Raw genomic sequence first — 26,765 nt, 5'->3', positions numbered from 1 at the left:
GATGCAACTATTAAGTGCCTCTGGCAGGAGTCCCCACCCAGCTCTTTGTAGTGCCCAAATACAAGCTCCTTCCACTTGTCACAATAAATATACTTTACCCTCTGATTGTTCTGAATACAAAAGGTTTAGATGCCTATCACTACATCTCAGTAAATATTAGTTGATTGAATTAAAGAAGATGATTGTCATTGTTGTTTGGTTGATAAATTGTGTCCAACTCTTTTGTGACCCTATGGACTGTAGCCTGCCAGGCTTCTTTGTCCATGGGATTTTCTGGGCAAGAATACTGGAGTGGGTTACCATTTCCTTCTCCAGGAGATCTTCCCAACCTGGAGATTGTACCTGTGTCTTGTACATTGGCAGGCGGATTCTTTATTGCTGAGTAACCTGGGAAACTCCATTATATTATATATAGCAGATTTATAGTTTTCATATTTTTAAAATTTATCACATTATTAAACCCTTTTATTGATTTTAAAAATTAGAAGCCAGTTCATAAAGGGCCTTTGGTACCAGAGATAGGAATTTTGTTTTTATTTATTTATCTTGGGGCCCCACCAAAGAATTCTGAGAACAGTAGTAACATCAAAAGATTTGCATATTGAAAAAACCCACTCTTCAAAGATTTCTTTTCTGAGTGGGATAGTCTATCAGTAAAGAATGTTCAAGTTATGTTGCAGTCAAAAACAAATCTAAAATTCTCAGCAGCTTAAAAAATTAAAGTTTATTTCTTGGTTTGTCTGGGGTTTAGGGTGGAGGCAAGAGTGCTATTCCCTTTCATCCTCATTCAAGGATGCTGGCTGACAAAGCCTTCACACATGAGCGTCACTGGCAGTAATAGCAAAGGAAGGTAGGGGGCATGGTGACATGAGCCACTGGAGGTTCCCAACAAGAAGTGACCCATGTCACAGCTCATATTTCATACAGGGACACAAAACAGTGCAGCTTTACCATGTGCTGGCGGGAGAAGAATTGAAAATACTGCTGAAGAGTGCAAATATTTATTAGTAACAACTTAAAATGAAACTAAAGAAGAAGATCAGTCCAGCAACTGATGAAATTCAAAATGAAAGAGACAATGAGGAACTGAATCAAGAAAGTGGCTGAGGGGAAAGAGAATGATGGTGATTAAAGTAATGTTGGGCTTCCCTGGTGGCTCATCAGTTAAAGTATCTGTCTGGAATGCGGGAGACCTGGGTTCAATCCCTGGGTAACGAAGATCCCCTGGAGAAGGAAATGGCAACCCACTCCAGTATTGTTACCTGGAGAATCCCATGGATGGAGGAGCCTGACAGTCCATGGGATGGCAAAGAGTCGGACATGACTGAGAGACTCCACTTCAACTTCCACTTTAAAGTAATATTAATCAAATCAGTAACTACAGGACATGAACATGTCTTGTATACAGATGAGGAAAAGCAAAACACAAAATGCAAAGGTGATCTATGCATCTTGATAAAGTTTTGAGATTTTTTTCTAAAGTAGAAAGTGGTTTTAACTAACTTTTCTAATGGTTTAATCTGTGTTTTTAAAGGTACTGAGATTAGAGCAAGGGAGATAATTAATACAGAAAGTTGTTCACCAATTTTTATTCTTCAGTATAAAAAAATGTCAGTTATTATATTTAAAAATTCTGTCTAAAAAAATGTTAATTGTATTCAGTAAACTAACAAAGAAATTATGTCAACAAACTCTAACTACCATTTCAAAAATAAAAACAATAATCACATTCTGGACCCTTCCAACAAATCTTTATTATTAACACAGGCTGAGAACAGCACTTGCATTGGGGTAAAAAATGATGGAACTAGAGTGAATTTACAGCCTAGAACTGACTTACTTCTGGGACTATATTTCCTAAGTAAAAGCCACAGAATTAGTCCCTAAAGTAATATATTATTTAAGCTGGAAGGAACAATGTGTTTGTGGTAAACATGTTCAGGAATTTAGAAGTGAATACTAATTTAGCAATAAGATATACTTAAATTATTTATGCCAAATAAAGGCAGTTTTCCTTGGCAAGGGGGTAGGAAGGTCTGCGGTATTGCTGTTAAAATTCTAGGTTGGGAAACACTGAGTCAGCATTTCCTTAGCCTGGTCCCAGTGTTGCTTTACCACAATGGAGAGGTTGTGAAACAAAGCACATTCTTCCCATTCTGATGTGATACTTCATGGATATGCTGGCATTTGTCTATTTCTCTGCTGAGAATTGCATCACAAGCCTCAACAGAATACGCCAGAATGTTAAGGAAATAAAAAGTCAACTTGATTTAAATCTTTGTAGCTACAGTTCTGGCTGTGCACTGCTCTCCAACATTTTAAGGTGAATTATTAGTCACAGAATAAGACAGTATACTTAATTGTTTTCAAATGTTTCAGTCATCTTGCATAAGCTATAAACCCAAAAGGCAGACTAGAAGTTGATCTCCCTAAATGTAAACCCTGGAACTTCCTTCAATAATACCAGGCAAATGAGAATCCATAAGGAAATATTAGGCAGAATATTGTAGATTCTTTTTCATTATCATCAACTCCTTCTCTGTCTTCAAATCATGCTAAACTAAACTACAGAAGACATATATTTAAATTTAGAAAAATTAGATTTTAGATGTAATAAAGTATAAAACCCCATATTTCAAAACTAATTTTTTTCAAACTCTTAGTTGCTTTATTCATTTTAGTACAGTATAGAAAACTTAGGTAGATATTCAGACTCCCAAGAGTCACAGTTCAGTCACTGAGTTGTGTCCTACTCTTTGTGACCCCATGGACTGCACCACGCCAGGCTTCCCCGTCCTTCACCATCTCCTGGGAGTTTACTCAAACTCATGTCCATTGAGTTGGTGATGCCATCCAACATCTCATCTTCTGTTGCACCCTTAAGGTTTGTATATTTCTAGTTCTGCCACTGGTCTTATATAAGCACAAAATTTTGCTGTGTGCATCAACACCCTCATCTACTAAACTGATAAAATAAATTTATGTCCTCAAACTTGAAAATTTTTCTATTAGAAACGCATAAGCAATTTGTCCTTTTGAGTGTAGAAAATGAAAAATCTACATTTCCATCCAACTCTTGTGTTTTCTTTATATTGAACTTATAATAAGTTTAGGCAGATTTTTCTAAATGTATTTAAAGTAATAGGCAAAGTATTATTTTCAGATTTAAAAACTTCATATCCTGTTCACTACTCCTAATAATATTTCAAAGTAGACAAAAGGGACATTACTTTCCTATCTTACAGACCAGAGAACTGAGGTTTAAGACAGAAAGCAGTATTTCCCAAGACCACACTGCTATTCTGAGGGCTTGCCAAGAGCTCTTTCTGCTGCACTATATTATATATTCTTTGAGACTCAGCGGGTAAAGAAACCATCTGCCAATGCAGGAGACATAGGAGATGCAGGTTCGATCCCTGGTTCAGGAAGATCCCCTGAAGAAGGAAATGGCAACCCATTCCAGTATTCCTGCTTAGAAAATCCCATGGACAGAGGAGACTGGCGGGCTACAGTCCATGGGGTCACAAAGAGTCAGACACAACTGAGCAACTGAGCACAATAAACTATACTTTTAAAAATATTATCTACTTGTATACGCTAGCTCTTTCAAGGCATAAAAAGAAATCTAAGATATGGTCCCCAACCTTAGTAAGTATTAACATATTAATGAGTCAAAATATTTAAATCCAAGGAGGAACAAACATAGCAGGAAACATATTGAATGAAAAGCCTAACAAAACGAGGTCTACCCATAAGATGTAGTAATCTAGAAAAGATCTCTATAAGCTAGAGCTATCCAGAAATATTTCAGGACAGAGTATAATATTTAAAACTCATTATTTGGGCAGGCAACTGAAGTTCGGAGGCTTTCTTATTAGGAGGGAAAGTATTTGCTAAAACACAGAGACAGGAAAAAGTGTCTATTGAGGACAGGAGGATACAGGGATGCCTGAAGCAAAGCTTGGGAGGCAAACAGGGCTGAAAAAACACTGGAAAGACACAAAAGGACAGCACTATTGAAGCCTTGAAAGTGTTGCAGATTTGTCTTTGAGGTAAATACTGAATGACTACAGTGTTCTAAAACTGGTGAAAGCTCTGTCAAAGTTCCTTTTAAATTAGATTAGTCAGTCTGGCTAATACATATAATGTGTGTTTGAATCAAACTGGAGTCACACTTTTCTATCAGCTTAAGTTTACAAACATCAGTCTAGAATGGTAAGCCATAACAGCGAGGAAGAAGGTACATCTATTTTTTGTTGAAGAATTAGAGATACCAAGGGAACATTTGATGCAAAGATGGGCTCAAAAAGGACAGAAATGGTATGGACCTAACAGAAGCAGAAGATATTAAGAAAAGGTGGCAAGAATATACAGAAGAACTATACAAAAAAGATTTTCACAACCAAGATAATCATGATGGTATGATCACTCATCTAGAGCCAGACATCCTGGAATGTGAAGTCAAGTGGGCCTTAGAAAGCATCACTACGAACAAAGCTAGTGGAGGTGATGGAATTCCAGTTGAGATATTTCAAATTCTGAAAGATGATGTTATGAAAGTGCTGCACTCAATATGCCAGCAAATTTGGAAAACTCAGCAGTGGCCACAGGACTGGAAAAGGTCAGTTTTCATTCCAATCCCAAAGAAAGGCGATGCCAAAGAATGCTCAAACTACTGCACAATTGCACTCATCTCACATGCTAGTAAAGTAATGCTCAAAATTCTCCAAGCCAGGCTTCAGCAATACGTGAACTGTGAACTTCCAGATGTTCAAGCTGGTTTAGAAAAGGCAGAGGAACCAGAGATCAAATTGCCAACATCCACTGGATCATGGAAAAAGCAAGAGAGTTCCAGAAAAACATCTATTTCTGCTTTATTGGCTATGCCAAAGCCTTTGACTGTGTGGATCACAAGAAACTGTGGAAAATTCTGAAAGAGATGGGAATACCAGACCACCTGACCTGCCTCTTGAGAAACCTACATGTAGGTCAGAAAGCAACAGTTAGAACTGGACATGGAACAACAGACTGCTTCCAAACAGGAAAAGGAGCACGTCAAGGTTGCATATTGCCCCCCTGCTTATTTAACTTCTATGCAGAGGACATCATGAGAAACGCTGGGCTGCAAGAAGCACAAGCTAGAATCAAGATTGTCGGAAGAAATATCAATAACGTCAGATATGCAGATGACACCACCGTTATGGCAGAAAGTGAAGAGGAACTAAAAAGCCTCTTGATGAAAGTGAAAGAGGAGAGTGAAAACGTTGGCTTGAAGCTCAACATTCAGAAAACGAAGATCATGGCATCTGGTCCCATCACTCATGGCAAATAGATGGGGAAACAGTGGAAACAGTGTCAGACTTTATTTTTCTGGGCTCCAAAATTACTGCAGATGGTGACTGCAGCCATGAAATTAAAAGACACTTACTCCTTGAAAGGAAAGTTATGACCAACCTAGATAGCATATTCAAAAGCTGAGACGTTATTTTGCCAACAAAGGTGTGTCTAGTCAAGGCTATGGTTTTTCCAGTAGTCATGTATGGATGTGAGAGTTGGACTGTGAAGAAAGCTGAGCGCCGAAGAATTGATGCTTTTGAACTGCGGTGTTGGAGAAGACTCTTGAGAGTCCCTTGGACTGCAACGAGATCCAACCAGTCCATTCTGAAGGAGATCAGTCCTGGATGTTCTTTGGGAGGAATGATGCTAAAGCTGAAACTCCAGTACTTTGGCCACCTCATGTGAAGAGTTGACTCATTGGAAAAGACTTTGATGCTGGTAGGGATTGGGGGCAGGAGGAGAAGGGGACGACAGAGGATGAGATGGCTGGATGGCATCACTGACTCGATGGACGCGAGCGTGAGTGAACTCCGGGAGTTGGTGCTGGACAGGGAAGCCTGGTGTGCTGTGATTCATGGGGTCACAAAGAGTTGGACACGACTGAGTGACTGAACTGAACTGAAATGTGTATAGGAGAATGATGTAAAGAAAATTTGAAAAGTATTTTATCTGGGAGCTCAAAACATGAAATTAGGAAGAATTTTATGGAGAATGTGCTTAACAGCCATTAGTGTCAGATATAAAGATCGTGGACTGATGGAGAAAAAAATCATCTGCTTAAAAAAAATCACATCCCTGGATAATCTTTAAAAGTTTACAATCATTTTTTCATGAACAATATGAGATTACAAGTGAACATAAGCACAATCAATGACAGGAGTACTTATAGTGCCTTATGGATTGATGTATAGAGAATACTCTAAAATTGTTTTTCTTTCAGCATAGCAATGTGATGAATGGGATTTTTTTCTTCTCCTGGAACTGGTGACCAAGATTCAAGCCTGAGATACAGAAAGGTATCCTACATTAACCAATCTGAAGAGAACTGCAAACAATGGAACTCATCTTCCAGACGCTATTAAGTGGTGGCTGAACCCACTTCTCCTTAATAATCTCCACAAGCCCTTCCATCTAGTTGCACAAGCAGAGATGGGGAAAGTAGGGGGGCATAGGAATAAAATTGTTGGAATTGTGGAGAAGGGTTGTTATTTTTTTCCCACCTTTCCCAATGCCAACCTGAGGAGACGGGATTCATGGAGAGGTGCCTGCAAGAAAGAAAAAAGGAAACTGGTATTTTATGTCCAACCCTTTGCGACCCCATGAACTGGACCATCTCCCAGAGTTAGCTCAAACTCATGTCCATTGAATTGGTGATGCCATCCAACTCTCTCATCCTCTGTCACCCTCTTCTCCACTTAGACTCAATCTTTCCCAGCATCAGGTCTTTTCCAATGAGTCGACTCTTCCCATCTTGTGGCCAAAGTATTGCAGCTTCAGCATCAGTCCTTCCAAAGAATATTCAGAGTGGATTTCCTTTAGTATTAATTGCTCTTCTTGCTTCCAAAGGACTCTCAAGAGTCTTCTCCAGCACCACAATTTGAAAGAACCAATTCTTCGGTACTCAGGCTTCTTTATGGTCCAATTCTCACATCTGTACATAACTACTGGAAAACTCACAGCTTTGATTATATGGACCTTTGTCAGCAAAGTGATGTCTGTGCTTTCTAATACACTGTCTGGGTTTGTCATAGCTTTTCTTCCAAGGGAGAAAGTGTCTTTTTAATTTCATGGCTGCAGTCACCATCTGCAGGGATTTCGGAGACAAAGAAACTGAAATCTGGCACTGTTTCCACTTTTTCCCCCATCTATTTGCCATGAAGAGATGGGACAGATGCCATGATCTCCGTTTCATGAAGTGAAGGTGAGTTTCAAGCCACGTTTTTCTCTCTCCTCGTTCACTTCCATCAAGAAGCTCCTTAGTTCCTTGTAAGTTTCTGCCACTAAAGTGGTATCATCTGCATATCTAAGGTTGTTGGTATTTCTCCTGGCAATCTTGATTCCAGCTTGTGAGTCATCCAGCCCTAGTTGGGCACTAAATTATTAAGTAGGCTTACTGACTTTTTCATTATTGTACTGAACAAGAGGACAGGAGAATGGGTGGAGGGAGAGGGAAATCAGAAGAACAGGCAGCTGTGGAAAATCTGAACTATCACCATGAGGAACAAAAAGGAGGCAGGTCAGTTGAATCCCATGGAAAATAGCTAGTCTTGAGTCCGGTTGAACATTCCAAGCCCAGGGTGGCAATCTAGGCCTGCTGCAGTAAACATTCAGGAACAGACTCTGAGAAGTGATTAGGAAGAAATAAAATGGAACTTGGCCCCTCACATAAGGGAACCTTGAAATGGGCAGATCCCAGTCCCAAACACGAACCACCCCAAGAAATTCAAACATGCAGTCTAAAGGAGAACTGGCATCAAACTTCTATCAAGAAGAGCATCAAAAGGCAAAAGAACAAACAATTTGAGTTTCATTCTAGACATTCAGCCCTCTCAATCTCCTTTTTTAAAAAAACAAAGGAGAGAAAACAAAGAGAGAGAGAGAAGAAAGAGTAAAGAGTGAAAAAACAGACATTTCTCCTCCAATTCAAGTCTTTGGGACAAAGTTGCAAGAGACGAGCAATCAAGAGAAAAAGATGAGAATTAAGAACACGATGTGTTTTTTTTATGATGGAGAGTGACCATAACGATGTACAATTTGCCTAAGGTAGGCTTATATGAGGGATAGGGTAGTCAACAGGTCGTGACTGCAGACTGTGACTGGAAATAAATGAAAGCCTCATGGTAGTTTCCCACAGTTCAATAAACCAATGCATAATAATTTAACTTTTTAGACTATTTTATAAAATATCTGACACTCAGGAAAGCTGTTTTGATTCTTTATACATAATACCAAAGAAAAGCAATGCCAAAGAATGTTCAAACTACCACACAATTGCATTCATCTCACACATCAGCAAATTAATGCTCAACATTCTCCAATCCAAGTTTCAGCAGTACGTGAACTGAGAACTTCCAGATGTTCAAGCTGGGTTTAGAAAAGACAGAGGAACCAGAGATCAAATTTTCAATATCCACTGGATCATCAAAAAAGCAAGAGAATACCAGAAAAACATCTACTTCTGTTTTATTGACTACAACAAAGCCTTTGACTATGCGGACCACAACAAACTCTGGAAAATTCTTAAGAGACTGGAATACCAGACCATCTGACCTGCCTCTTGAGAAATCTGTATGCAGGTCAAGAAGCAACAGTTAAAACTGGACATGGAACAACAGACTGGTTCCAAATCGGGAAAGGAGTACATCAAGGTTGTATGCTGTTACCCTGCTTATTTAACTTATATGCAGAGATTATCATGTGAAATGCTAGGCTGGATGAGGCATGGAATCAAGATTGCTGGGAGAAATATCAATAACCTCAGATACACAAATGACACCATCCTTATGGCAGAAAGCAAAGAAGAACTAAAGAGCCTCTTGATGAAAGTGAAAGAGGAGAGTGAAAAAGTTGGCTTAAAACTTAACATTCAGAAAACTAAGATCATGGCATTCGGTCCCATCACTTCATGGCAAATAGATGAGGACACAATGGAAACAGTGAGAGACTTTATTTTGAGGGGCTCCAAAATCACTGCAGATGGTGACTGCAGCCATGGAATTAAAAGACATTTGCTCCTTGGAAGAAAAGCTATGACCAACCTAGACAGCATATTAAAAAGCAGAGACATTACTTTGCCAACAAAGGTCCATCTACTCAAAGCTATGGTTTTTCCAGTAGTTATGTATGGATGTGAGAGTTGGACTAAAAAGAAAACTGAGCACCAAAGAATTGATGCTTTTAAACTGTGGTGTTGGAGAAGACTCTTAAGAGTCCCTTGGACTGCAAGGAGATCCAACCAGTCCATCCTAAAGGAAATCAGTCCTGAATATTCACTGAAAGGACAGATGCTGAAGCTAAAACTCCAATACTTTGGCCACCTGATGCAAAGAGCTGACTCATTTGAAAAGACCCTGATGCTGGGAAAGATTAAAGGCAGGAGGAGAAGGGGACAACAGAGGAGAAGGGTTGGATGGTATAACCGACTCAATGGACATGAGTTTGAGTAAGCTCCAGGAGTTGGTAATGTACAGGGAAGCTTGGCGTGTTGCCATCCATGGTGTCGCAAAGAGTTGGACACGACTGAGCAACTGAACTGAACTGATAAAAATATATCTGAAATGTTGGAGGCTTTATTTTTTATTTCAATCAGACACAAGCTATGGGATGAACATAATTAAATCTATGTATTAAAAATCATCTAGACTGAACTATTCAATAGAATTGGAATCTAGAACTTTCTTTTGGAAAGCATGCTTTGTTCTCACATGTTTTGGGAAAAAAGTGTGTCAAAAGTCCTATAGCTAAAAATGTCAGCTCTAGAAAGAGGAGTAAACTAGCCTTAATAGAGTACATAGCAGATATACATCATTCCTAAGTTATATTAGAAAATAAAATAGAAAACAACAAAAACAAAAAACAAAAGCTTATCTCCAAATGAATTTTATTCCTCCAGGGAATGCCAAAGAATCTTATTCAAGATTCAGTGAAATACCTTCAATCCCTTAGTGGAAATAAGAGAATAATATCTCTTTATCAGAGTGATATTTAATAATTTATAGAAAAGTATATAAAAACTTCATTTTTGTAGTGTTCCAAGAGTTCCCATAGGATTCTCTTTTAGCATACATGGCTGCAGAATATCATTTGACCAAAGCTGTCTGCTCCAACATAAAACCTATCCCAATACTAACACACTAAGAAACCCTGGGAAATAGTTGCAGGTTAAAATTTCTGTAATTCAGACATCAGACAACATATTAAATGTTCTAGGTATCTATTTAAATAAGTATCAATTTCCACTTTGAACCTCCACAAGCCACTTAGTTTCTGAGTAATAATGTGGAAATTAAATTCTAATGTCATAGATGGATTTAAACTCTTACTGCCCTAGCTCTGAAGGTAGTAAGAGGTTTGAACATAAAGTTCACAAGCCAGATCAGAATACGTCTTTACTTCCCAGCCATATTTCCTGTTTATTATTTCTGTAACATGTATTTTTTTACTCTAAGCATTCACTCAACCCAACATCCTTCTCTCTGGAGATGGGGGAATGTTTGGCATTTAATTGCTGTAAGATGAGACTCCGTGCACCAGTTTCTCACAGCAGCAGTTCAGGCCGCCTCCTCCTCTTCCTAATGTGCCCTGAAGTTGCTCCAGTTGATTGTAAACACTTGCCAGCAAGTTCTGAAGTGTGTCCAGTTGTTTTTTCAGCTTGCTGTTAAAAGTCTTCACACCAGCCCCGAGCTTTAATTTCTTCCATTCGCAAAGTGGTCATCCAGTCATCTTTCAACTCACCAGGCCTGAAGAAATCATCTTTCATTATAGATAACCCCAGGTTCTGGCATGTTCTTCATTAATGAAATCAACCCCTGGGAATATAAAATTGAGATAGCTTATTGTGATCCAGCAGATAATGTCCAGAAACATAAGCCGATTGACATCTGAAGAGCCTTGAGGGATTAAAGCATATTCCTAACATCTGTTCAGATTCCCAGTGCAGGTTTCCCCCCAGTACCTCCCAGGAGTCACTCTGTCTTTCAGTCTGACAGTCTTATCTACAATATCTATGTGGTCAAAGAAAACAGAGCTGTATAGAATACAAAGACACAAAACATAATGCACTTAAACTCACAATTCAATGACAGAAAGGTTTTGAAATAAGAATCTAGTGAGTAAAATTTTTCTATATGTTTTCCCTAATCAATAGGTCTATTGTGAGTGATAATAACTTACTGATTTAAAATTCTGTTAGTGCAGCACTTAAATTACAGTCTGATTAACCAAAAACATGTTGCAGAATGATAAAGTTTCATGCCTATCAATTTCTGTATTACAGCTTGAGAAATGACATTTTACCTCCCCACTGTATTACCACACTGATATTATAAACAAAGTTCTACAAACTCCATTGACAAAGGCTTAACTCTCCCGATTCCCCAAAGCAACACTGGAAAATATTTTCGTAATGCTGGAAATGCATTTTCATAATGCAATTAAAATATATTATTGACCACTATTAATGCAGAAAGCTCACCCTTCATATTTATTGCAATATGTAATGATATATGTTAAATTGCTAAAAGGTTACAAAAAGACAAACTTCTAATTATGCTCATTATGACTGAGATAAATAATGAAGAGCATGAAGACTCCTGAAAGATAGAACAATTCCAAACAGCTAAAGTACGATTAGCATCGTAGAAATTCTCTAGTTCTAGGAAACACAAAAGTTCCTTTAATTTATTTTAGAGGCAAGATTAGCGTCTGAGTGATGTCAAGAGGCCTCCTCCCCAGCAGTCTTTGTGTGCCTTCAATATGTCAAAAGAGATAAGTTGCTCTTGTGTCACGGACAATTATACAGGAAACAATAACTATGCCCTCTGTGGTATTTCAGGCAGTTTCCCTCCCTAGTCTGCGTCTCCAGGCTTAGCTCCAAGAAGGCAAGGATTTTCCTTCTCACTGAAGGGTCTCTCTCACAACCAGAGTTCAAATCTCTACCTATCATGATTTTTCTCTGGTTACAGGGCTTCTTTAATCCCACATTATGGATCTTACCTACAGTATTGGTATCTGAAAGTAAGTTCCATACAATGTTAAGTTATCAACTCCTCCATCAGCCTCGCCAAAATTCCACTAAGGAGTGTTTCCAAACATTCCAGTCAGTCCATGATATTATTAGGTTTTGAAATTGTACCACCCATCTTTTTCATAATGATATTGAATTTAATCAGCTCTTTTCTATGCACTGTACTTGGTGATGTTTGTTTTAATCTCCCAAGAAGTTTCTTCCAGGTTTTCAATGTGTTTGTCATTTTCCATAATTTAGAAGTCCAACTTTGCTATTTTAGGCAAGAGTACTTCAAGTGTTCCCTCCAGGGAGGTCATGGAGTTATGCAGTTTGATTCAGAAAATAATTTCCTGAAACGAGTCTTTCATGTGGAATCCAGAGTTCTTGACAGTCATTTCCCCTCTAACACGCCTTGTTTAGATGTTGTAGAAAATTAATCATTAAAGCACCTGATGTCAAATGCTAACATGTGCTTCATATGAACCATACACTCTAACTGGGCTTCCATGATCAAATGCTGGATGAAAAGTGGAAAATCTTCTCAATCATTCAGACGAGTATGCACTGTTAGAACCACAGTTTTAAATGTGACTTTAGAAAAATTGCGTTTTGACTTCTCTAACATTATCAAAGGATGGGTTAGAAAATTAGTCTCCCACATGATAGCAATCTATATGCTGATTTGTGAGAACAGAACACAATAGTAAATGATAATAAATTGGGAGACATGTTTGAGAAATCAATTAACATCCCTTTAAAATAAATATGTATTAAAATTACTTGTGTATATTTGATTTGACTTGTTTTGTTCAGCATTACTGATAGTTACATAAAATGAAATTCATCATATGCAGTTATGCAACCAGCACCACAATTACAACAAAGAATATTTTCATTATCCTAAAATATTTTTCTCATTCCACTTTGCAGTTACTCCTCTCCCTCCATACCCTGGCCTCCCAAAACCACTGATTTGCTTTCCATCACTATTGTCTTTTCTAGAATTTTATATAAAAGGAATCACTCAGTATATATATTCTTTATGTCTAGCATCTCTCACTTAGCATAATGCATTTGAAATCCATTTCCCATTGCTGCTTAGTGTTCCATTAGTTTTCTTTTCCAGTTCCTCACTGCCTAAATCAGAATTAATGTAATTCCAGAAAAGCTGATAGTGGCAATAGCAGTAGATCCATGGGACACCCCACACCCACTCCTAGCCACAATGATGAAGCCTTATGTCCTGTGATCTCCTAAAGATGAAAACACTGTTGGCTTCAGATTTTTCCTGTGCTCTGAGCTGGCCTCTGCAGGTGGTGTTTCCCTGGCTCAATGTCAACTGACTTCTGGTCATTGAGAGGCAAGATACTGGAGGGTAGGGAAAACAGAGCAACTCTAGTAATTCTCTCTTCATCTCTCCATCCTTTGCTTTTGTCAGCTCTTTTGAGAAAGGCTGAATTTCCTCTTTGGCTCAGCTCCCACCATTCAAGCCCACTGTGGTTCCAGTTTCCATCAACTCAACCTAACCTCTGAGTTCTGACAACACCAGTCTATCTCATTCCTTTGTCTTTCAAGCCTAGTGGGGGATGAACACTTCTGCTGCTGTCAATTTCTGGGTCCTCAGCATTCCTTGTTTGGTTCTCATCTCCAGCATCACCTATGGAAATTTCCTCTTTGTTGCTACTTAAGGCAGATTCCATTTTCCTCATGAGATCCTGCAATTAACTAACTGATTGTGTTCCCCCAAAATTTACGTGTTGAAACCCTAAAGCCCATGTGATAGTATTTGGAGGTAAGTTTTGGGGAGATTATTAGATCATGAAAGTAGAGCCCTCATAAATGGGATTGGTCCCATTATAAGTAGAGTCTAGAAAGCCAGTTTGCTCTTCTTTTCCATCATGTGAGAATGAGCATGAGGTCAGGAGTTTACAACCCAGAAGTGGGCTCTCATCAGAAACCAGCCATGCCAACTCTCTGGTCGTGGACTTTCAGCTTCGAGAGTTCTGAGAAATGAAATTTGTGTTGTTGACAAGTTTGTGGCATTTTGTTACAGCAGCCCAGGTTAAGACAGACCCTGATTATATTATCACAAAGTCTGAGCCACCAGGTCTTATCCATGTTCACCTAACTTTTCAACACAAAACTGATCTCATTTATGAGGCATAATTATTATTCCCATTTATTAAGGTAGAAATGAAGCCTGAAGAAATTATCTATCATGCAGAAGGTCACAGTGTTAAAAAGGAACAGAAGTTAAGGTGCTATAAGGTTGAGACTAGATTAAAGAGACTGAAATGGATGGGCAGAAGCACTGAGTGGGCTGAGTGTAGTTAGCAGAGAGCAGCAGAGCTTACATTTTGTCAGAGGGGAGGAGAGTTTATACCCTAGGGGAAAGGTAAAAGTATTCTGTAATCTGTTTTACGTAGCTGTAAACTTTCTGATCCTCTTTTCTGTTAAGACTGGAAGGAATGCATTCTCCAGATTAATTACCACAAGCAATGTGCCCAACTTTGTATAAATGTACTCTGGCAATAATATCACGCCTGACACAGCAGCTAAAACTGGAGCTACTACTTGGTTGAGGTTGTGGTAATCTGATAACATCCTCAAGGATCCACCGGGTTTTAGCAGGTCCAACACTGGAAAAGTAAGATAAATGGAAATACAATGGGAATCACCATCCTGGGTTTTTATGTCTCTAAGGGTGGCGCAAAGAGCCAGACACGACTGAGCGACTTCACTTTCACTTTTCACTTTCATGCATTGGAGAAGGAAATGGCAACCCGCTCCAGTGTTCTTGCCTGGAGAATCCCAGGAACAGGGGAGCCTGGTGGGCTGCCGTCTATGGGGTCGCAGAGTCGGACACAGCAGAAGAGACTTAGCAGCAGCAGCAGCAGCAAGGGTGGTGCTAATCTCCGCGATTCCACCTCAGATGAAATATGATGAACAATTTGCCATTTGTTCAGGGGGTGGTAGGCAGAGCTAAACAATTCTATTTGACTCTGTATCTAGTTCCCAAAATGTTTGGGCATTCCCTTTTCCACATTTTATAGTTACCTGATTAAATGTCCATAGGTCCCTTTGGAGAAAGAACTGGGCACACATCGCCATATTATAATTCCATGGTATAGCCAGGTTTTCCTTCAGAGAATCTGACCTTTCATATTTAGCTTTGAATTGCCTAATACTTGCTCCCCACTCACTTTATCTTTGTTGAGAGCATCATCCTACTCTGTCATTACAGTTACTATTCCCCTCATATTTCTAAATTCTTGAAACAATGAGCCAGTTAATGAATCCCTCTCACCGGTATACATTCCAGTCTATCCTAGTTCATACTGTGAATGTTTTACCAAATGCACTGCCGCTGCACCGAGGGCTATTTACCTTTCATCTATCACTAGAAATAAGATCCTCTAGGCAATAACATATATTTCTACTCCCAAGAAAATGGTAAAATAGAGCCTGGAATGTGGAAGACATAACTAACATCCTGGATTCATTTGTGTGTTGCATGCTAAGCCACTTCAGTCATGTCCAACTCTCTGCAACTTTATGGACTGTGGCCCACCAGGCTCCTCTGTCCATGGGATTCTCCAGGGAAGAATACTGGAGTGGGCTGCCATTTCCTCCTCCAGGGAATCTGCCCAACCCAGGGATCAAACCAGCGCCTATTACATCTCCTGCATTGGCAAGTGGGTTCCTTATCATTCATTACACCACCTCGGAAGCCCATTTATTCAAGTTTAATTGTAATAATAGCCAGTCTCATTTAGAGTTTCACAAGAAGATTAATTACTTCTTTCCCATTATATCTCTTCTCCCAATGAGTGACCAATTTTCTTTAATTTGACATAAAAGATATTAAATTATGTGACAATTCTTATTACTAGTAGTACCTACATGCCAATATCTATGAAATATGAAAGTCAAATATAAGTAATAACTTGCAGGTATAATCCAGATTATAACATTGTCATAGTATCCATCCTGTATTAGGAAGAATTTCCCATAAATTTATAAAGAAAAGAACTGACTTTGTTTACATTTGGATATTTAAAATTGTGCTAACACCCGTGCTTACTTTAAAAATAGGAATAGAAGTTAATATAAACACTGCTTAAATTCTTTCATGATTTTTTTCTTTCACATAATAACTGCTTCTGTTTTCTTTCCTGTCTTGTTACACAAGAGTACTCAAAAACATAAAGATTAGAGAGAACACTCAGGGAATGACTTCACTGTTTAAATATCATTACTAGGTAGTGAAAGGATTAAAAAAAATAAATGGTGGTTTCACTGGAAGATTTCTAACTATAAATATCTAGGCATGTCCTATCCAGACCTAACAGAGCTGAAAAAAGAAATATTTTTATTTTCTCAACCTTTCAAAGATATCATAAAAGAAAATAAAAAGTCAATAATTATATAGACTATGCACCATCATATAGAATGTATGTTAACTAGGTAAATACGGATGTTCAACAATTTTAAACCTGAACTTGAAAGAATTCAACTGCTCTGTAAAAATACTGATGATGGGAGGAAATCATCAGTAATTGGTTTAAAAGAGGAAATTGGTTCTTAAACATAATGCAAGCAAATACAGGGGTTATTTAGAAATGTGGGCACAGAGTATAGTAACTGCTAGCTGCAAACAGAAAGATGAAAGAAACCCCTGTGAGAGACAAGTGACACAAGAACAGAAGGGAGAGATGGCAATGGCTCATGCTGCTGCTGCTGCTGCTGAGTCGCTTCAGTTGTGTCCGGCTCTGTGCGACCCCAGAGATGGCAGCCCACTGGAGTGGGTTGCCACTGCCTTCTCCGAATGGTGAATGAGAGTGTGCCATATGGGAGGTGGAACTGGGGAGGAATGTAGTTGTCCGTCTTGTCAGGCTCCTTCCACACAGGTTCTACGGTAGCAGAAGGAAAGAGGAGGGCTGTGTACCCTTTATGCAGTATGTAAATCTTCAAAATAAAAGCACAGTGCATAATGCATGCTTTTTGTCTCCTCAAATCTAGAATACACATAAAGGGAGAAATTACACACACACACTCCTCCCCAATGGTGTAGAAGGACTTTATGATCGCATGTCATAAATTTCATATTCTCTACAATACAATCAATTGAACCCAAACCTGCAGCTGCCTTTGAAATGTATCAGTGTGGGGGTGTCTCTAAACTCTGGAAATTCTCAGTATTTCAGGTAAACAAACAAAAATACAACACATATTTGAGTTATAATTGTTTTCCTCTACAACCTGAATATGTGACAGATCCTCATAAGTGAAAGCATAGATTCAGCCCAAACCAGAACTCACCAATTAAAAAAAAAAAAAAAAAAACAATAACTGTGGAACACTCCTACTCTTAAACAGGGTAGAATTTGTTTTAATCTAAAAATTCTCTCCCAAGATTGCTAGATAAGAGGAACCAAATATCAGCTAAGAAAAGAATATTTTGTCATTGTCTTAAACTGATACTTTGAAAGTTAAAACCAAAGACAATATCCTTATTCTGAAATATCAAAGTAGGTAGTAACAGCAGAAATAAGATAATAATCTAAAAATGGCAAATCATATGTCAGTTTTAATTCTGAACTCAATAAAGTGGCTTCTATAGTGACCATAGAAAAGACTTTCTTGTACAACAAGCATATAAATATTTAAGAATGGCCCAATAAAATCCTAGATTATTAATGCTGTTTAAAATATTAACCAAATTAATCAAGTAGATGTTCATAGAAAGCCAAAGTGCATACTAATCTATATGTGATGTAATTATATCCAGAAGAGAAAACTAGTCTTTAAAATCAAAAATAAAAAAGCGACAGACCCCAGAAAATGAAAGCTCTAATAAGGCAGGTAAGTGGGGTGGGGATAGCCAGTTCTTTGGATGTTTGTAGTCAGCTTTCTTTAAAGGTCTGCTGTCAGCTTTTACATCTAGAAATAGGCAAAAAAGGTATTATTTTCATTAGAGTATTCAGAAATCTAACTGATTATTGAAGTGTAAAAGGCAGAGATTCTGAAGTATGAGGGAAAATGAAGTCAGACACTGTAGACCAATCATCTGCCAAAAACTGATGAAATAAAGACAAAGAGCTGACTCATTGGAAAAGACTCTGATGCTGGAAAAGACTGAGGGCAGGAGGAGAAGGGAGTGACAGAGAATGAGATGGTTGGATGGCATCACTGACTCAATGGACATGAGTTCCAACAAACTCCAGGAGATAGCGAAGGACAGGAGAGCCTGGTGTGCTGCAGTCCGTGGGAGTTCCAAAGAGTTGGACATGACTTAGAGACTGAACAACAACAATGGCGCTGGGGGAAGCACTGAAATTCAATAGTAGTATTACTGTCTCCTGAGAAACCTGTATGCTGGTCAAAATGCAACAGTTAGCATGCTTATTTAACTTTTATGAGCACGACATCATGTGAAATACCAGGTTGGATAATGAAAAGCTGGAATCAAGATTGCCAGGAGAAATATCAACAACCTCAGATAATCAGATGATACCACTGGCAGAAAGTGAAGAGGAACTAAAGAGCCTCTTGATGAGAGTGAAAGAGGAGCGTGAAAAAGGTAGCTTGAAATTCAACATTCAAAAAACTAAGATCATGGCATCTGGCCCCATCACTTCATGGCAAAAAAGTGGAAACAGTGACAGATTTTCTTTTCTTGGGCTTCAAAATCACTGTGGATGGTAACTGCAGCCATGAAATTAAAAGATGCTTACTCCTTGGAAGGAAAGCTATGACAAACTTAGAAAGCATATTAGAGAGCAGAGACATCACTTTGCTAACAAAGGTCCATATAGTCAAAGCTATGTTTTTTTCCAGCAGTCATGTACAGATGTGAGAGTTGGACTGTAAAGAAGGCTGAGCACCGAAGAACTGATGCTTTTGAACTGTGGAGCTGGAGAAGATTCTTGAGAATTGCTTGGACAGCAAAGAGATCAAACCAGTCAATCCTAAAGGAAAACAACCCTGAATATTCATTGGAAGGACTGATGCTAAAGCTGAAGCTCCAATACTTTGGCCACCTGATGTGAAGAACTAGCTCATTGGAAAATACTCTGTTGCTGAGAAAGACTGAAGGCAAAAGGAGAAGCGGGTGACAGAGGATAAGATGGTTAGATGATATCACCAACTTAATGGACATGAGTTTGAGCAAACTCTGGGAGATAGTGAAGGACATGGAAGCTTGGCATGCTGTAGTCTATGGGGTTGCAAAGAGTCAGATGCAACTTAGTGACAGAACAACAGCCACAGAATGAAAGAAACCCTTTATTACATGAACATTAAAAAATGATGGCCAAGCAGAAAAATGGGATTCTAGCTAAAAGAGCAAAGCTCCTAACCAGGGCTCAGAAGCAGTATTGGTAGAAAGAGAAAAGTCAACTTCTGACATGTCTCACCAATACCACATAATCAGAGACAAAGGAAACTAGGAAGAAGTGGTGGTAAAACCCTCAAGAATAGATGCCCAAATTATTAGAGTCCAGGTCTCAGGCTCAGAGCAAATGCAGAAGAAACTTCAGGGCTCACTAGTTTATAGGGCTTCACTCCAAACTGGGAAGATGATCTGAAACCCCAGATCATTAAAAGCACAACTCTACCTAGAGAACAATCAAAGACAAAAATCTAAGAACAGAAAACAGAAGTCAGGTCATCTGACACAGACTGCATTCAGGCTTTAATAAGACCTCTTTTCTGGCCCATCCCTACTAGCAGATGCTGAAAAAGTGGCTAGAACTCCCATGACATGGCTCTAAAACTCAGTTCACTGGGAGTTCAGTTCAATTCAGTTCAGTCGCTCAGTCGTGTCTGACTGTTTGCAACCCCATGAACCGCAGCACGCCAGGCCTCCCTGTCCATCACCAACTCCCGGAGTCCATCCAAACCCATGTCCATTGAGTCGGTGATGCCATCCAACCATCTCATCCTCTGTCGTCCCCTTCTCCTCCTGCCCTCAATCTTTCCCAGCACTGGGAGTAATAGTTCTCAAATACAGCATAAACAAATTGCAACCACCCTCCCTCTGAATCAGTTCCAACAGGAGGTCTGTTCAGAGATGCTGCTATTTAGCATAAGCTAGATAAAATGTACGACACACACACACACACACACAATACAAAAAGCGAAAACAAAAGTCAGGGGAAATCATGGCATGCAAAACCAGATGTAGAATTTATTTTGAGAAAAACAAATAATCAAACAAATCCAATAAAAAGAAGATCATTCTTTACAAGTATTAACACATCATGCTATAAAAGAACTTAATAAGAATAAAAATTCAATAAATGAGAGTTCAAAGCTAAGATAAACAACCAAATGAAATAAAAAAGAGATCCAGAGCCAGAGAAACAGAGGCCAAACACCATTTGCAAAGCAATAGATAAATTATAAGCATCAAGCCACAGACATACACATAGTCATGAGATTATCAAGTGCATGAAAAGGAACTAGATTAAGAATTAAATTAAGTAGAGAGAATATGATATACGTGGAAGGAAAAGATGACCCAGGCCATGGCAACCAGTATACATGGCATGGCATTCAACTAATGGCACAGAAAATATGTTCAAAGACAAAATATAAAAATTTCCTAAAGTAATGAAAGAACTAAAATGGCCAACTGAAACATTTCAGAAGCCCTGGAATATAACACCTGTGAGCCTTTCCAGGTAAGTGAAAAACTCAGGGGACAAAAGATAAATCAAAAGAAAGATCTCAGTGGAAACAATGTTTAAAAGGATCACGGTATTTGGTCAGTACTGAATCCCTCAAAATGCAGGAAACATAAAACTCAACATGAGTGATACTTCTGTTATATAAAAAGAATGATTTAGAAGATTTGATAAAGTAAAAGGGAAAATATAAATAATAAAAACCCTGACGATCAAATAAGGAGGCTGGATGCAATTTAAGAACTCTCTTATCTTCACATAAGTGGTCACATAATGCTATATAAAAATTAAACAGAGGTTTTGACATCACTGATGTTTTTATAGTCTCTTGATCTTAGTATTAACAGGATCTTCATGAACTCTTGTGGTAAACAATATTTATTCAAACTAATCCATTCATTTAATCTTTCTTTGTGTTAAAATCTTTTAATTTTGGTACTTCTAAACTACAATTATTATATAATACTAATTTATAAAAAATTATTCCTACCTATATGTATGTGTATTTGTGAGTGTATATCTCTCTATGGTACAGAGAATTGTCTGAAATAAGAACTAAGGTCATGGCATCTGGTCCCATCACTTCATGGCAAATAGATGGGGAAACAGTGTCAGACTTTATTTTTGGGGGCTCCAAAATCGCTGCAGATGGTGACTGCAGCCATGAAATTAAAAGACGCTTACTCCTTGGAAGGAAAGTTATGACCAACCTAGATAGCATTTTAAAAATCAGACATATTACTTTGCCAACAAAGGTCCATCTAGTCAAGGCTATGGTTTTTCCATTAGTCATGTATGGATGTGAGAGTTGGACTGTGAAGAAAGCTGAGCACCAAAGAATTGATGCTTTTGAACTGTGGTGTTGGAGAAGACTCTTGAGAGTCCCTTGGACTGCAAGGAGATCCAACCAGTCCATCCTAAAGGAGACCAGTCCTGGGGGTTCATTGGAAGGACTGATTCTGAGGCCGAAACTTTAATATTTTGGCCACCTCATGCGAAGAGCTGACTCACTGGGAAAGAGCCTGATGCTGGGAGGAATTGGGGGCAGGAGGAGAAGGGGACAACAGAGGATGAGATGGCTGGATGGCATCACCGACTCAATGCACATGAGTTTGGGTAAACTCTGGGAGTTGGTGATGGACAGGGATGCCTGGCGTGCTGCGATTCATGGCGTCACAAAGAGTCGGACACAACTGAGCAACTGAACTGAACTGAAAGCTAATGGTGGCTATTGTGAGATTATAAAAACTTGGGGTGATAATTTGCTTTTTTCTTGGTTTTTATTTTTGCTTAATTTTTTCATGTAGTATTATTATATTAACAATGAAATATGTCTACCCCAAAATTTAGAAGAATTAATGACCAAGATAGGGTCAAATCCCCCACTTGGAAATAGTCGGCTGTTTCACAGTTTTCCTAGCTGAGACATTGCTGAGCTAAACAATTTTATCCTAAACAATTGAAAGCTAATAGCTAGTTAAAAATAATTATTTTTCAGAGAGGGAACTGGACGACAGAAGTGCAATAAATATGTTTTGACTTGGGAAGAGCATTGTTGACAGCTAAAGAGTAATAATAAAATTCTGTATTTACATAGTGCTTTTCACCTTCAAAACTCTTCACAGAACACTGAATTCTCTCTGAAGATACTAAAAATAATCTTTCTTTTAAATTTTGAAACGAGAAAACAGTTATAAAAATCATGTCTGCCTCCCTCTAAGTATATGTTATTATTTTCTAATGTTGAAGACACTGAACACAAAGCAAGAGAATCAATGACTTAAAAAGCTCACAACTTAAAACTTAAAGAACTCTTCTATACATTTACATTTTAGACCAACACATATGTATTTTAGGCTAAATCTATGTTATCCTCACAGAGTTTATCATCCATCATTTGCAATGTATTTGAAGTGTATTATAAGTTTAAACAACTACTTTAAAAAAATTTTTTTAATTAAAATAAAAGGGTCTTTAGATCAATCCTTTTCATTTCACAGGTGAGAAAACCGAAATTCTAGAGCTGAAGGGACATAAGATTTGCCAAAATTCATGTAACTCAAGTTCAAACTCACATCTGCCCTTGGGTATTTGCTCTTCCTGTCTATACTACACAGAAACACTTATCATATGCTCTGCTTGTGAAAGAAATAGAGAGAAAGGGGGAGGGAGGGAGAGAAGGAGTGGAGGAGGAAGGAAGGAAAGAAAGAAAAAAAGAAAGGAAAAGAGAAAGAGAAAGATCAAATGGGCTTTGTATCACATAAAAAATAGCTAAACAAAATTTCTTTTTAAATTTTTATAAATCTAACGTCTGTGTTAAAAAACATGGGAGGGGAAAAAGTATCTGAATTATTACACATAAAAATACTAAATGCTTGCTTCTCCTGTTTTACAAGGCTTCAAACTCTAGGACACAAATACAAGGCCACATGATAAAAGTCCATGTGGGAAAGTTACTATAGTTACACGTTTCCTGGATTAGGAGATAGACATTTTTATCAAAAATACTAGTCAACTAATTGTCTATGTAGCTCCAATTTCTAGAACATGACTTATTTTAGAAATTAAGGAATTTTCATTCACAAGTTCAATGTATACCATACAATGTGGTAATACCATAAACAACTTTAGCTGAAAGAATATTCTCACCTAGAAAAGTGTCATCCTTTTAAAGCTATCCTCATTCTTGAAACAGATTTTAAGGCACTGTTTATTTGTTCATTTGTTTGAATATACCACATTTTGGTATATTCTGGACTTCCCTGGTGGCTCAGACGGTAAAGCATCTGCCTACAATGAGGGAGACCTGGGTTCGATCCCTGGGTTGGGAAGATCCCCTGGAGAAGGAAATGGCAACCCACTCCAGTACTCTTGCCTGGAGAACCCCATGGATGGAGGAGCCTGGTGGGCTATAGTCCATGGGGTCGCAAAGAGTCGGACACGACTGAGCGATTCCACTACTACTACTACTAGCACATTGTGAGTTGCTCTACAATGCTTGGCAATTCTGCTGTGCCATTTATTTATGGTTTCCTGCTTATATCTTTCTGAAATGTGTCATTCAAGCTTGTGATCTCTTGTTCATTTCAATCCAATTTAATAGGAATGTACTAAGTACTTGTTACGTGCAAAGCATGGTTCTTGACACTGTGAGAGACAAAAGGTGAATATAATGCAGCCCTTACCCTTAAAGGTAATACTGAAAACACTACACATAAGAAAAACTAAAATATGAGTTTCAAAGTGAAAAGTGCTGATACAGAAGTATAAACCACATGTGTTGAGGGAGATCAGCAAAGAGACCAGGTTAAAGAACCACTTAGGGGGTCCTGACTCATATTAAGGGCTCAGCAGACACTAGTGTTTATTTTGTTTCTAATCTTACTGTAAGATTACTCTATGACCTCATTCACCAACCCACTTCCTAGCCAACATCAGCAATAGAAAACAGTTTGCTGCCATAAATCTCCTCTACTGTCAAGAGAAAGTCATTCTTCAACAAATTAAATCTATCTTCTCTTATTTCCAGGGTGCAATTTAAAAATTTTTAAATGTTCAAAATCTTTTCTATACCCTGATTTCTCTCTCTCCCTGCTTAGTCAGTGGCCTCAAAGTTGAAGCCAGGATTATGGTCTAGGTTGTTCTTCATTGAGACAAGAGTAGTATCTTCAACACCTCCAAAAGTGTGTTACAGATCTCAAACACGCAGAGGCTTTTATTTACCATTAAAATATTATAGCACCATTCTCAAATCTGCTTCTGCTAAAGAAATTAAGAAAATTGAAAAGAATAAATGTAACCACACTCCTTTTAATACACATCCATTATTCTCCTATATGATATGATTTCACTAGCAAAAGCAGGGCCTTCAGAACTCAGTATTAATCATAACACTATCCCACATGGCTGTATATATAACCTTGTGCTCTTTAGATGTGGGGGCAGCAGGACAAAATGGAAATGAAAAGTGGCTTCTCAGGACAGCCTCTCCAAAATGTCAGTTAATTCAATCCAATTGTTTGGAATGAGAAAAATTTCTTGTCAAGTAGTTAATCATCCTTTCCAAAGTTCTGTAGAAACTTTGCACTATTCTACTCTTGGCACTTAGGAACATTCTAGTCTGTTAGCTCTGATGGAAAAACAGTATAAAGGATAAAAATAGACTTGGGAGTATCAAAAACCTTGCCACACAAAAACATTTGACTCAATCAATCCAAACCCTATACACAAAAGCACGCCTCCAAATGTCTGTAGCCTTGCCCTCAAAATAAAACCCAATATCAAACCCCACTCATTAGATGATAATCAAAATTCAATGAAAATAAAACAAAAATTTATGGAATGCAGCTAAAACAGTGCTTAGAGTATTAGTGCTCTTATCAAATAAGAAAAAAGATTTCACATCAATAATAAAAGTTTTCACCAAAAAATACCAGATAAAATAAACCAAAGAAATAATAACAATTGTGGGGGAAAAAAATCACTGGAACACAAAACTGAAAAATGGAAAAAATATAATGAAACAAAAAGTTGGTTCTTTGAAAAGACTGAGATTCCCTGGTGGCTCAAGCATAAAGAATCTGCCTGCAATGGAGGAGACCCGGGTTCAATACTTGGGTCAGGAAGATCCCTTGGAGAAGAAAATGGCAACCCACTCCAGTATTCTTGGCTGGAGAACTCCATGAACAGAGGAGCCCAGTGTGCTACAGTCCACAGGGTCACAAAGAGTTAGACATGACTGAGCAACTAACTTTTGATATTAACTAACTAACTAACATATGGTAATGTATATGTTACCATATACAACTGAGCAACTAACTTTAAATTAACAAAATTGACAAAACATGTTGCTACAGAGAACTGGGGGCGGTGAGGGGGAGATACTAATTACCAGTATCAGGAATGAAAGAGGGGCATCACTACCAATCTTACAGAAATAAAAAAGATTATAAACTAATACTACACCAAAACTAGATACCTTAGATAAAAAGAACAAATTCTTAGAAAGACATAAATTACTGAAACTAACTGAATATTTATTTTATAACTGAGGAGGATATAGAAAATATGAATAGGCCTAAAATAAGGAAAGAAATTGAATTAGGAATTAAAAATATTCCCACAAAGAAAAGCCCAGTACTAAGATTTTGTACAAGAAAGGCTTTTCCTGGTCACCCTAGTAAATTTACTCTTTTACCTGTAGAAATGTAAGAGGTCTCATAGGCAAGGCTTGACTGCAATTTAACCCAAGTCTTGGTGGAATGTCCTATGGTTTCTTCTGGAGCAAGAGATACATCCATTGAGGAGTTGCCACAAAGTAATTTCTCATTCTTATCTTGTGGAAGACTGCCATCGTCATTTGCATCCATCTCTCCCATCCATTCATCCATCTCCCTGGTTTCAGCTGAGTGCAGAACTCTCCAGCTTGTCCTCCCAGCCCTTCTACAGAAGTTTATCAAGTTGCTTGCTCACATTTTAGAGACCACTTCTTCATGACAGACTGACCCACTGCATATGTTGTCTGCCATCTGGACTACGGTTCTGTGCCAGCCTTTGGTACGAGGGCTGTGGGAAGTTGAGACTAGACTCTGCTGATCCTACTTTTGTTGTCTGTGTAAGTAACAAACTGTCTGAATTCATTTGGGCTTGTTGTCTTCTTATATGACTAATTTATGAAAATGTGTGTGAAAAGTCAACTTAATAACTGTGGTAGTAATACCTGTGGCCTGATTAACCACTACACTGTTGCTTGACTGCTTGACCACTTCACAGTCAAAATTTATCAACTATTTGAAAAATAAATAATATAAACACCTCCTCAGAAAATACGAGCCAAGGGAAGACCTGCCAAAGGTGATTGATGGTACTCTTGACAATTACTCTGAAACCTAAGCATGAAGAAAAATATATCATAAGGAAAGAAAATCACAAATCAATATGATTCATAAAAAAGATCCAAACTCCTTAATAAAATAATGGCAAACAGGAACTGATGAACCAATTTTCAGGGC

The sequence above is a fragment of the Ovis canadensis genome, chromosome 8 (genome assembly GCF_042477335.2).
Source record: "Ovis canadensis isolate MfBH-ARS-UI-01 breed Bighorn chromosome 8, ARS-UI_OviCan_v2, whole genome shotgun sequence".
Classification (NCBI taxonomy): Eukaryota; Metazoa; Chordata; class Mammalia; order Artiodactyla; family Bovidae; genus Ovis; species Ovis canadensis.
The sequence above is the reverse complement of the archived record's forward strand: the minus strand, read 5'-3'. Positions refer to the sequence as shown.